The sequence below is a fragment of the Setaria italica genome, chromosome VI, assembly GCF_000263155.2.
Source record: "Setaria italica strain Yugu1 chromosome VI, Setaria_italica_v2.0, whole genome shotgun sequence".
In the NCBI taxonomy this organism is placed as follows: Eukaryota; Viridiplantae; Streptophyta; class Magnoliopsida; order Poales; family Poaceae; genus Setaria; species Setaria italica.
Window position 1 is genome coordinate 18,049,573 of NC_028455.1, and position 13,690 is coordinate 18,063,262.

Genomic DNA, 13,690 nt, shown 5'->3' on the forward strand with positions numbered 1-13,690 from the left:
GAGATCACCATGGTGAACAGGTTCTATGGAGATGAAGATCATCATAAAGAAACGGGACATACTGTGTCACAACTGTGTGAATGCTATTCTTTATTTTTTTACTTCCTGCATAATGTGATGTTAGAAGTAGAACGATCCCTCGTAAAGTTTAAGTTTGTATGCCCTCCCTACTAAAACTTGCACCATCCCATATCTTGTACAATTGGTGGTGGGTCTATGAAATTAGGATGCCACTAGTTTTCCTTGACTAGACAGGTTTGTGTCGGACACTTACACGCATAAGGGTTAGTTTGCTTAACAAAGTTATCTTAATGGTTAAGGACCTTGGGGCATAAAGGTTGGGTGCCGAGACATAGAGATGTCACCCAACAACAGGAGTCATATGTGATATGATTAGTAAGAAGTTGCTTACCGATCTACCTTGTTTGCTAGCCGTGATGCTAAAGCTCACTAGTAGACTTGTTAGTTGTGGATCCTGAATCACTTAGTATCAATAGAGGGATATTAATTTTAGTGGGAGTAGATTCTGTTAAATAGTTTAATGCGATTTACTCTGTCATGGATACGTATTTCTTAGTATTTTGCATTATTATTTTGTAGTAGATGACACCTAGCAACACCACACCATTTGCTTTGCGTTCGGTCCTTGAGAAGGACAAGTTGAATGGAACAAACTACTCAGATTGGATCCGTAACCTGAGAATTGTTCTTAGGGCTAAGAAAAAGGAAGATGTTCTAGATACCCCATTACCAGAAGAACCTACTGATGATGCACCTACTGCTGTTAAGAATGCTTACAAGAAAGCATGCGATGGTAACCTCGAAGTAAGCTGCCTTATGCTTGCTTGCATGGAACCCGAACTGCAGATGCAGTTCGAAACAAACCCTGAGGCGCACAATATGATCGTGACACTTAGAGACATGTTCCAAACACAGGCCATGACTGAAAGGTTCAATGTGTCTAAGGCCTTTATGGAGAGCAAGCTAGCAGAAGGCGCAGCAGTAGGACCACACGTAATCAAGATGGTTGGTTATACTCAAAGGTTGGAGAAGCTAGGCTTCCTACTTGGCAAAGAGTTGGCCACTGATTTCATTCTTTCGTCTCTTCCATCTAGCTATGGGAACTTCATCTCGAACTACCATATGCATGTGACGGAGAAGGGTCTAAATGCACTGTGTGGCATGCTTAAAACAGTAGAGGCTGACATTAAGAAAAGTGCTAGTAGCAGCCATGTGATGGCTATACAGAACAAGCCTAGCTTTAAGAAGAAGGGCAATTCTTGGAAGAAGAAGGGCAAGGCTACCAAGCCAAACCCAGCGCTCAAGGTTAAAGTTGGACCTGGACTTGCTCCAGACAAAGAGTGTTTTTATTGTCATGAACTTGGTCACTGGAAGATAAATTGCAAGCAGTACCTAGCTTCGTTGAAGAATGTAGGAAGTAAGAGTATTTCCACCCCAAGTACGCTTGTTGTTAATGTTATAGACAACATATTTCTCGCTGATACAATTATTAATTCTTGGGTATTTGATACCGGATCGGTTGCTCATATTTGCAATTTGATGCAGGGAATGATAAGAAGTAGAAGCGTTGAAAAGGGAGAAGTTGATTTCCGTGTCGGTAATAATGCAAGAGTTGCTGCGTTGACCGTCGGGACGATGCAACTCCACCTCCCGTCAGGATTTATTATGGAGTTGAATAATTGTTATTTTGTTCCTAGTTTAAGTCGAAACATTATGTCTCCTTCATGTTTGATGAAGGATGGTTATTCATTTGTGAGTGAAAACAATGGTTGTGTGATCTCTAAAAATGATATGTTTATGGTTTTTGCACCCATTGTGAATGGATTGTTTGTGTTAAATCTTGATGGTTCACCTCTCTGTAACATAAATGCTAAAAGGCCTCGTCCTAATGATTTGAGTACTACCTACATGTGGCATATTGTCGTTTGGGTCATATAAGTGAGAAATGCATGAAGAAGCTCCATATTGATGAACTTTGAACTTCGTTTGATTTTGAATCATACGAGACATGTGAGGCTTGCTTAATAGGCAAGATGACCAAGGCACCTTTCACAGGTTTTCCTGAGTGAGCATTAGACTTGTTAGAACTTGTACATAACGATGTATGCGGACCAATGAGCACGACAGCCAGAGGAGGCTACCAATACTTCATAACTTTTACTGATGATTTTAGTAGATATGGATATGTCTACTTAATGAGGCACAAGTCTGAAACCTTTGAAAAGTTCAAGGAATTTCAGAATGAAGTTGAAAATTAGTGTGGCAAGAAAATTAAGGTCTTGTGATCTGATCGTGGACGCGAGTATTTGAGCCACGAATTTAGCAATCATCTAAAGAGTTGCGGAATTGTTCCACAACTTACGCCGCCTAGAACACCTCAGAGAAACGGTGTATCCGAGCGATGTAATCAAACTTTGTTAGACATGGTTTGATCAATGATGAGCCAGTCGGACCTACCATTATTATTTTGGGGATACGCTCTAGAAACAGCAGCTTTCACACTAAATAGGGTACCGTCTAAATCCGTAGTTAAGACATCATATGAGATGTGGACTGGAAAGACTCCTAGTTTGTCTTTTCTAAAGATTTGGGGATGTGAAGTGTTTGTCAAGCGACTTTAGTCGGACAAGATCACACCCAAGTCGGATAAGTGCATTTTCGTGGGATATCCAAAGGAAACTTTAGGATATTATTTCTACAATTGGTCAGACAGCAAAAGTGTTTGTTGCTCGGAACGGGATTTTCCTAGAGAAAGAGTTTCTCAAAGGAGAAAAGAGTGGAAAGTTAGTGCATCTTGAAGAAGTTCGAGATGAGCCGATCGGGCAAGAATCAACGAGTGATGCTAACGTAGCAGAACAAGTTGAGACACCTATGGCAAGAGAAGCACCGCCACAACCACGAAGGTCGGCAAGGCTCCGTGAAATGCGGGAAATATTATTGTTGGACAATGATGAGCCTGCGACATATGCAGAAGCAAGGATGGACCCGGACTCCGAAAAATGGTAGAGTGCCATGCAATCCGAAATAGAGTCCATGGAAGACAATCAAGTTTGGAACTTGGTTGACCCGCCTGATGGTGTTAAAGCCATAGAGTGCAAGTGGATCTATAAGAATAAAAAGGACATGGATGGAAATGTTCACATCTATAAAGCACGACTTGTCGCAAAAGGTTTTCGATAAGTTCAAAGAGTTGACTACAACGAGACCTTCTCGCCCGTAGTGATGCTTAAGTCCATTCGGATGATTCTAGCTATAGCTGCATATTTCAATTTTGAGATATGACAGATGGATGTCAAGATAGCTTTCCTAAATGGAAACCTAACTGAGGACGTGTATATGATACAGCCCGAGGGTTTTGTCGATCCGAAAAATGCTGGAAAAGTATGCAAGCTTCAGAGATCCATTTATGGATTGAAGCAAGCATCTAGGAGTTGGAACATTCGTTTTGATGAAGTGGTCAAAGGGTTTGGCTTCACCAAGAATGAAGAAGAGTCTTGTGTTTACAAGAAGGTTAGTGGGAGCTCTGTAGTATTTCTAATCTTATATGTGGATGACATACTGCTGATTGGAAATAATATTCCTATGCTTGAGCCCGTAAATACTTCACTGAAAAATAGTTTTTCGATGAAGGACTTAGGGGAAGCGGCATATAGAGATAGATCGAGAAGGCTTATAGGATTAAGCCAAGATACTTATATTGACAAAGTGTTGAAGCGGTTTAGCATGGAAGAGGTGAAGAAAGGGTTCTTGCCTATGTCACATGGCATACATCTCAACAAGGCTCAGTGTCCTTCGACTGCTGATGAGTGGGATCGCATGAGTAGAGTACCATATGCCTCGGCTATTGGATCTATCATGTATGCAATGATAAGTACTCGCCTAGATGTTTCATATGCGCTAAGTATGACAAGCAGACACCAGTCTGATCCGGGTGAGAGTCACTGGACAGCGGTGAAAAATATTCTTAAGTACTTAACAAGGACTAAAGATATGTTCCTCGTCTATGGAGGTGAGGAGGAGCTCGTTGTAACAGGTTACACCGATGCTAGTTTCCAAACCGACAGAGATGATTCAAAGTCACAATCAGGATTTGTGTTCACGCTAAATGGTGGTGCTGTTAGTTGGAAGAGTTCCAAGCAGGAGACGGTGGCCGATTCTACGACAAAAGCCGAGGACATCGCGGCTTCGGAAGCCGTGAAGGAGGGTGTTTGGATAAGGAATTTCCTTATTGAGCTTGGTGTGTTCCCAAATGCATCCAGCCCATTGAATCTCTACTATGCTAACAATGGGGCAATTGCGCAAGCAAAGGAGCCAATGAATCACGAGAAGAACAAACACGTAATGCGGCGATTTTATCTCATTCGAGACTTCGCTAATTGGGGTGAGATCAAGATATGCAAAATACACACGGATCTGAATATTTTCGATCCTTTGACAAAGCCTCTCCCGCAAGCTAAGCATGATGCACACATAACAGCTATAGGTATTAGATATCTTCTAGATTGACTCTAGTGCAAGTGGGAGACTGTTGGAGTTATGCCCTAGAGGCAATCATAGAGATGATGATATTCCATTTGTATCCATGATTTATATTGTGTTCATTGAATATCCATTAAAGACTACTTGAATTGATCTGCAATTATGTGAATTGTATGTGAACTCTTTACTTGTATGGTTATTCTAAAAGTTATCCCAAATCGGAGTTCATGTGCGGACACACATGAATATTAGACTAGTACATATATTAGTTGATGACTATGTTTCACAAGTCATGGATATGGAGATGTCAAACTAATAATGTAGGCACATGTAGAGACATGTGCTAGGACTGACCCAACATGAGAAGTAGTTCTCTCTTTACACAATATGTATGCTTTGTCCTTAGACCTGAGATTGTCTCATGTACTCAAGATGTTGATCGACTTACTTAGGGGCTATCAAATGCTACACCGTGACAGGGTAGTTAAAAAGGTAGCTTTTGGGTTTGTCAAGAAGCTTGCTGTGAGACATGGTCAATCAAGATGGGATTTGCCCCTCTCTGATTGAGAGTGATATCTCTGAACCCCTCGAGTGATCGAATCCAAAAATGCATGACCATGCTACGTATGGTTAAGAGTTAACCTACAAAGGGATTCCGAATCACAATATCGAGAAAGAGCGGTCGGCTTGAAGCTAGACCAAATATCGTGACGCAAAGGGAATAGCATGTACGTGATGTTGTGACAGTTCGTCTGATATGATCTTCGTGTGCGTATAGGAGTTGGCACGTCTTGCTAGAGGCCGCTACTGACTATTGGGTCGAGTAGGAGTACTCGGGCCATGTCTAGACGTATTCGAACCAATAGGCTCACACACTTTAGGGGCTGGAAGCCCAATTCGGATATGATCCGAGTTGGATCAGGTTTAGAAGTACTAATGGGCCTTGGACACGGAGGCACGTTAGGAACCTCTATAAATAGAGGGGTGGGCGCCCTAGAGTTTCATCCCCTTAGCCAAAAACACATCTGCCGTGCCTCCCACGTCCTTGCCCTATTGCAACTCGCGGACCTAGCAGTCCGGCTTGCGACGCTTTCTCGCTGCACGTGTGGATACCTTGGAGGTGTTGCACCTGCAGCACTTGGATGAGCCGGCGACGAGCCATGACGAGCCGCCGACGAGACGTGGCACGAGGATGACCTTGCTGCACGTGGACGAGCTGCTGAGGAATTGCTTGACGTCGACGTGATCGACTACGATGATCAACTTCGCTGCCCCGACGCGATTCTACGTCTTCCGCACCAGTGCGTCAAGTGGTAATCCCGTGATCCATATACGGCAGTTTTCCTGATTTACGCAGTAGAAAAATTTTATTTGGCGCTAGCGTAGCCTACCTCGTATCCCAACAATAGCAACTCATCTCTATCTGAGGGACCCCAATCGCTTACAGCTATTCAGAATTGATGTCATCCGTTTGGATTTTGTCACCGACGTATTTCATTAAATCAAACTGAATATATATATATATATATATATATATATATATATATATATATATATATTCAAAAGCTCGCTCTATCTTTCTCTATCCCCCTCACTCTAGAGATTCAGAAACGAATCATGTGTATATTTGTATTGAGAAGTGTTTTTATAATCTTAAAAGTTTATTATAGTTACATTTTGTATATACTTTAATAGCACTAGAAGATTGTAAAGCATAAAAGACGTCAAGTATTTTACTACCGGGATTAGTTAGTACACTAGTGTTTTACATGAGATTAGTTGGCAACTTTGACCACTGATATGCACCAAAGATTAATATTTGTATATTAGTTGACTGGTACTTTTAAATAATTATATTTTCCATAAATTTCAACAAAATTGCTCCGAGAAAATAAAGGAAAGGAATATGAATTGGAGACCGTATGCCCAAAACATCAGTTAAAAAGCAAACAAATGTAGTATTGATTTGGCTTGCATGTAGCTGTACTACTTTTAAATTCCTTTTTGGCAAAGAAAACATTACTTTCCAAGTTCCAAACATAGGAAAATAATGTATCCCTTGATAAACAATGTGATGGGTAACCACCTAAGGGTAGAGAAATAAAGCTCTTAAAACTAGGAAATCTATTTTTAAAATTTAAAATTTATGCTAGTCTAATACTGTTGCAATGGTGAACACAGTAAGATGTAAACATACTATGCAAATCATTGAATACTTTGTGTAAGTCGATGGCCACTGGTTCATACAACATGTCTAGCCAACTTTACGTACAACTACTTGTGTGATTCGTTACAATCATATACTTACCATCATATTCATTTCTCAGTGAGATATTAAGATCAGTGTACCAGCACTTGTTCTGGGGGAGTAGTGGGTATGCTAACAAAAGAGCTCTCGAGTGCCAAATTCCTCTAAAGGTCCAAATATTCATGTAGTGGCTCGCCGTTCTAAATGCAATTCGAATAGCTTGATTAAACGTAATTGTGTGGGTAGTGACATGTGTGCTTTAATTTCAGCACGTAGAAAGATAGTCCTACACCTCTTATTTGCTGGCACTACCTCAAAATATATGTCGAGTGAGGGACCGTGACACTCTAAGAGAGGGTGAATTGGGTATCCTAAAAATTAAGGTTCCAAGCATATATAAATTTTTTTTTTCAAAATCTATCTAGATGTGCATTAAGTTTTTTCTATGTGTTGCTATCTCTACCACAAAAGAGTTTTGCACCCTAGGTTCCAATCCTATGAACTAAACATGACAATTCTAGGAAAGGTAAATACGGAAGGTAAGTGCAATAAGAAATGCAGAAGGTAAGTGAGGTAGAAAAGACAAACTCCTTTCACGGTGACATAGCGATTTTTACCGAGGTATGCCTATTGTTGGAGCCCCTCTCAAGGGAATGCTCGTGCAAGGGCATAAGCTCTCCGATCAAGTAACTCCGTAGGATAGCTGACGGGCATTCCCCACGCGCAAGTGGGTCTCTGCCTAGCCTCTCCCGGACCTTCTTGCCGCTCTTCACTTGGTAGAGTTTCGGCAAAATGCTAAGGACCTCTCTTCCCTTTCATAAGCACCGACAGCCACTCCACAAACCTAATGCACATCTAGATAGATTTTGGAAAAAAATCTATCTTGGTGCCCCAATAATGCACATGTAGATAGCAACACATAGATCTTGGTAGAGTTTCTATATCTCGCAACACTTACAAGCCCCGGATTTACAACTCTTGGTGCGAGCAAGCACCAATAACAAGGAGGTATGTAAACCTTGCCTAACTCTAGGCTAAATTCTAAAGCAATATGCTAATAGGCCTAACCTAGTACTAATCAAGATCTAAACCTTATAATAATTATCTTAATCTTCTCTTGAGCACTTTGGTGGATAGAGCTCTTGTGTATATGTGGAATACAAGCCTACATGTGGCGGAACCACCTCGGATTAGCTTGATTAAAATATGGTTAAGTCGCCTAACACGCGACACTCATGTCTTAGCTAAATTAACACGAAGTGCCGTCGGATTTCATCCGATTTAACCACTTTAACAGGACCGAGTTAGCAAACTCACACAAAGGTGAGCGGTTCCAGGGAATACAACAGGTCCACTGAGTTAAACAAATTGACCATTTAGTTCAACAACAAAACGGAAAACAGAGTTTTACAAGGTTCAAAGCAGCGGAAAGATAAAACAGCGGAAGCTAGCGCCGGGGTTGGACGTCCTTGGTGAGGCCAGCCAAGACATCAGTGATCCCTTTCCTCGCCGTTCGAGGAGGGATCCCACTCGACCGTCCAACCCGGAGGGAGTTGGGGTGGCCAAGTGCCAATAGGAGAAGACTCAGGAGCTGCGGCTTCACCTGAAAAAGAAAGCCACAACAAGGCTGAGCTACTAAGCTCAACAAGACTTAACCGACCGGGAGTAAAACTACTCCACCACTTCTAGACATGCAAGGCTCTTTGGCTGAGGGGTTTGTTTGCCAAAAGCACTAAGTAGATCCTTATTTTCAAAATTTTAGCTCAGATTCTAAGTTCCTTAACCGGTCTAGGTTGGCAACTTACTCTAAGCAACATAGAACCAACCAAAAGGGTATATAAACATCATAAAGACCATGTCATCATCAGATTCCTTTATTACTCAGTGTAGCATAGCGATCAAGCAGTCTCAAACTGTGAGAGGCAGACGAATCGATTCGAGTTCTTTAACCATGCATGGTGAACTTAACCTCACGACATCCGCGCACCACCGAGGTCGCTTCCTGTGTCGGCCTTCCCCATCAATTCCCTAACCCGTGTCGTGCCCATTTCCTTTGGTGCAAGGTTCCACAGACCCGGCCTTTACCGTTCTGTGACCACACTTGCCATCACGTGCGGCCGCAGGGGAACTCCGTTCCAAGGGCAATGGGGCGACCGCTCATGTATAGGTTCAATCCGGTACTAGGCTTCCTCATCCCATACTGAGTATGAGGTTAGTACTTTCAAACACTTGATCACGAACACCACCACTGTCGGGCCTTAACAGATTCCATAGATAGACGGGGCGATCAGCCGACCAAAAGTTAACCAGAACCCTGCCCCGTCCATTGTCCTTATAGTTGTAACAGAAGGAGAAACAACCAACTCCTATAACTCGCGAGTGACAGGAAATCACTCGACTTTTACCGCTTCCTGTTTAAGCATAGCAACTACTCGGTCCAACAACTAGTGTTCAGATCAAGGAACTACGCCATGCATCTACGGTTGCAAACAACTCCTATACGTAAATGCACAAACATGAATAAGAAGACATGCGCAAGTTTGGAAGACTAGGGTTCATGCTCCGGGGCTTGCCTTCAAGCGAGAAGGAAGGGAACTGATCTTCTGTTGGGGCGGCTTCGGCTTCTGGAAGCGGTAGCTCAGCTACAACTCCGTCTTCTGGCGCCGAGTACAGCTCGTAGACGCCGTCAGCGAGATTCAACTCTACACGAATGCAAATGCAGGAGTTAGCACTTAGACGGTTATTTCAACAGCAACACTTGCAAGTTTTAGCCCAGAAACTTGTAGCAAAGCTACGGAAAAAGTAGGGAAGTTCACTTGAGTTGGTGGAGAGCAAGGTAAAAGGGTCGGATGGGAAGAAACTTATGATCTGACCCTTAGACTAGAGGAATAGCTGTGCTGGGGGTCCTCAGACTTAACGCAGAGAAGTTCCCGATTTTTACACATATATCCTCGGGTCAAGGAAAAAGATACAGCCGAGTCCTCGGGTGAGGCGGAAAGGGGCTGGCGAAACAGACAGGGTCGGGCGAGACGGAGAAAGGGGTTGGGCAGACAGACAGGGTCGGGCGGGGCGGAAAAGGGGTCGGGCGGGCAGACAGGGTCGGGCGAGGCGGAAAAGGGGTCAGTAACCTACCTTTGGTTTAAAGGTGAAGCTCGGGGTCGGGAAGGAGCAAACTGGGGGTGGGAGGACTGAAGCACTAAGGCTTGGGCAGCGGCGATGTCCGACAGTGCTCCAGCGGCGGCGGTGCTTCTTGTGGACAACAAGCAAGCTCTAGCACAGCGCGGAGGGGCAAGCGGCTGGGTGGATAGGAAAGGCGGCGTTGAGCGGAGAGGAGAGTTCCTCAGGAACTCAGGCGGCAGCGCTTGAGCACGAAATAGAGGAACGGCGGTAAGGCAGCGATGGCGAAGGGGACTCCGGCGGGACTCTGGCATTCCCTTATATAGCTGCACGGAAGAGAGAGGGTTGGAGCAGCACGAAGATCGGGAAGAAATGAGGGAGTGTGCTACCATGGCGGCGATTGAGCAACGATGGGCGGCGGAGCAGGACTTCGGGGGTGACACCTTCGGCCATTGGGCACTGGAGACAGGGTGGCGCAGGCGCGGTTTTGCCGGTGGTTGCGGTTTAGCGGAGGCGGGTGTCGTCGTGCGGCGGATCTGATGGGCGTGACTGGGGGAACGGTGCTAGAAGCGAGGTTGCACAGGTGAGAAGACAGGCGGGCTGCGGCTGCGCGGGCGAGCGCGAAGCAGCGATCTGTCGGGGCGCAGTTCTGGCAAGGTGGAAAAGGAGCTGTCACGGCCGAGGTCGGGGTTGGCGAAGGAGGAATCGTCGTGTAGCGCATCTGGGGCGGCGCGACTGGGGAGAGGCGGTGGAAAAGCCGGGAGGCATCGAGCCTTGCAGCCGAGGGTCCGGCGAGGTGATGATGGGCGCGAGCTGCGAGGTGCTGCAGAAAGGGTTGCAGAGGGCTTCCGCTGCGATTGGGGAAGAGGGCGCGGGAATCCATCCGGTCGCGACCGGCGACAAGCGGAGGGGCAGGGGTCAGAGGAGTTGAGCCACGCGGCGGAGAAACTCTGAAGCGGGCATACTACTCGAGTGCGTCTGCACCGGGAGATCGGGGAAAAGATTTGCGGGTCCACCGATCAGTCTCGGTTTGTCCTCTGCTCAAGATTGAGAAGGGCACTGCCTTGGGGAACTCAGAAGGGACCGACGGGGTGGGTTGGGGGTCTGCAGGGGTCGGAACTGGGAACCGGCGGAGAGGGGTCGGGTTCTCAGGGGTCGGGACCGGAACTGGATGTTGAGTACTTAAACTCGAGGAAGCTGAGTCAGCAGGATTAGGGACTCGGATTAAGATTAACTCAAAGGATTTGGGGTCGGTCGTCACACTACAGCTTCTCCAAGCTCTAACACACATGGAATGGCTGGGTAATTGGGTATAAATAGCCTCAAGCCGAGAAACTAGCCGTTGCTCCAACAGTCCTAGAATCTATGATCACCAACTTATTCGGTGCCCTAGCTGTGCATCACCGGATGAGTTAGTGCTCTGCCTCCATGTAGCCGTTGAGCCACTGCCACCCGGGCTCATGGTCACCGATTGATTCGGTGCCTCTCCTTGACCATCACCGTATGAATTGATGAGTCCTCTGAGCCACTGCCTTCACAAGTCACCGACTCTTTCGTTGCCCTGGTTGTTGTTCCCACCATATGAGTCGGTGAGGCCACAAATTAACTTCAAAACCTCGAGAGATGATTTTGAATCGATCGCGAGCCGAGCCGATCACACCGACTGATTCGATGGTGATCCACTGTTGACACCAAATGAGTAGGTGGTCATAGTGCATGCTGTCTTGATCCTGCTGCTGCCTATGGTCACCGACTGATTCGCTGACTTCACCCATCATCACCGTATGAATCGGTATTGTGTCGGTGCACAATTTCAGCCGAATTCGCTTCAAGTCTTCGCGCGTCTTTGTCCCGACTTTATTACCATCATTTTTAAGCCTTAGAATTCTTCTAAGTCTTTCTATCGGTATTTTGTGAATCAGTATTGTGTCGGTGCACAATTTCAGCCGGATTCGCTTTAAGTCTTCACATTTCTTTGTCCCGCCTTCATTACCATCATTTGTAAGCCTTAAAATTCTTCTAAGTCTTTCTGGATTTTTACTATCATTTGGATGCCATGGAATTCGTCTAAGTCTTTTCTTTTCTTCTTATTTTGATGGTTTTGTAATTTATCCTGAAGACCTATAAAACACATACAAAAGTACATCTTGCAAACACATTAGTCTCAATGACTTTGTTGTCGTTAATCACCAAATCCTCACATCAAGTCTGATAGTTAAGGTGTTCGGAGCAAATTGCCATCCATGTTCTTTCGATCAGTTCTGCGTGTGGGCTAACCATTTTATCAAGAATGGAATTTTTTTTTTCATTTTGTGGAACTTTCTGCTATTGGCTGGGATCTCTGGAGAGCTAGTAACATGCTCCCTCCATCCTTGAAATATAAGACGATTCAAATTTTGTACTCAAATATGAGGCATCTAGGAATTTCGGACAACTTTGAGTATTTAATTACCGTTTCTTTCTCCCATTGACAGCCGTATCCGCTCGAGAAAAATCTCCACCTCACGAGACTTTCCTAATCCCCTCGCCAGGACGTTGTTTTCACTGCGCCAGATCGCCGCTCTTCTCTACGCCCGGCTGTCCCCTCATCATCCCGTCGACCCGCATCAAATCGGTGGTGGCCAGCTCTCCGCCGGGATGAGCAAATCGGGCTGCTCCAAAGTGAAATTTTGGGTCAATAATGTTTTTGTATGTATAAGTGAACCTTCTGGTTGTGTAAAGGCATGGCAGGAGTACTTTTGTGGCAGGAGCCTTTTCTAGGGGGAAAAACCGGCGTGACTTAAGAGTGTGTTTAAGAGTATGTTTGATTCATGGATTAAATTTTAGTTCGGGTCACATTAGATATTTGGATGGACTAAACCTGAACTAATTATAAAACTAATTGTATAAGCCGGGACTAATTCGCGAGACGAATCTATTAAACCTAATTAATCCATAATTAGCACGTATTTAATGTAGCATCATATGATCAAATCATGGACTAATTAGACTTAATAGATTCGTCTTGCGAATTAGACTTCATTTATACAATTAGTTTTGTAATTAATCTATATTTAATACTTCTAATCAGTATCTAAACATTCAATGCGGCACAACTTGGTCCCACGAACCAAAAGACGCCCTAAGCGACGGTCATTAGACCAGTCCCAGTGCAAGGTTTCATTGCACTGTTTCCAAGGATGCCACATCATCCCATGAGGTGTATTCTCATGAATGAAACAGGGAGTCCAGTGCACAGTTTCATTTCATGATTTCATAGGATGCCCATGATATTTAATTGTGATGCATGTGATTGGATATGGTTAGATGAAATGAAACTCTGCCCCAATGCAAGTTTCAATAGGTTTCATAGTCTTGGAAACAGTATATACACAGTTTCATCCTGATGAAACTCCTTCCTTCTCTCACTTCATAACTACCATGCCATGTCATCACATATGCTGATGTATCACCGTATTTAATGTGCATGAAACCTCTATGAAACTTCCACTGGGATTAGCCTTAGTTTAGCGCTGAATCTCCGCAGCTGCCGGGATACGACGCGGCGGCCCTGATTTCTTGCAACCGAACAGAGTTCCCACCTGTAAAACTGAAGGGCACATGTGTCATTTGATCTTCCCCCTTAATCTATCTGAGAATTATTAGGATGCTTATATTTCAGGATGGGGAGCAGTTGGCTTTAAATCTCCTACCAAGATTGTTTGCTCAGCCTGTTCATTTTATCTTATTGGTCAGTACTACAAAACCCGGAGAATCGAGACCTCCTGCAAGGGAGTGCTGAAGCCCGGAAGGAAACGGCTTTGTTTTTCCACAAATAAGCCACTG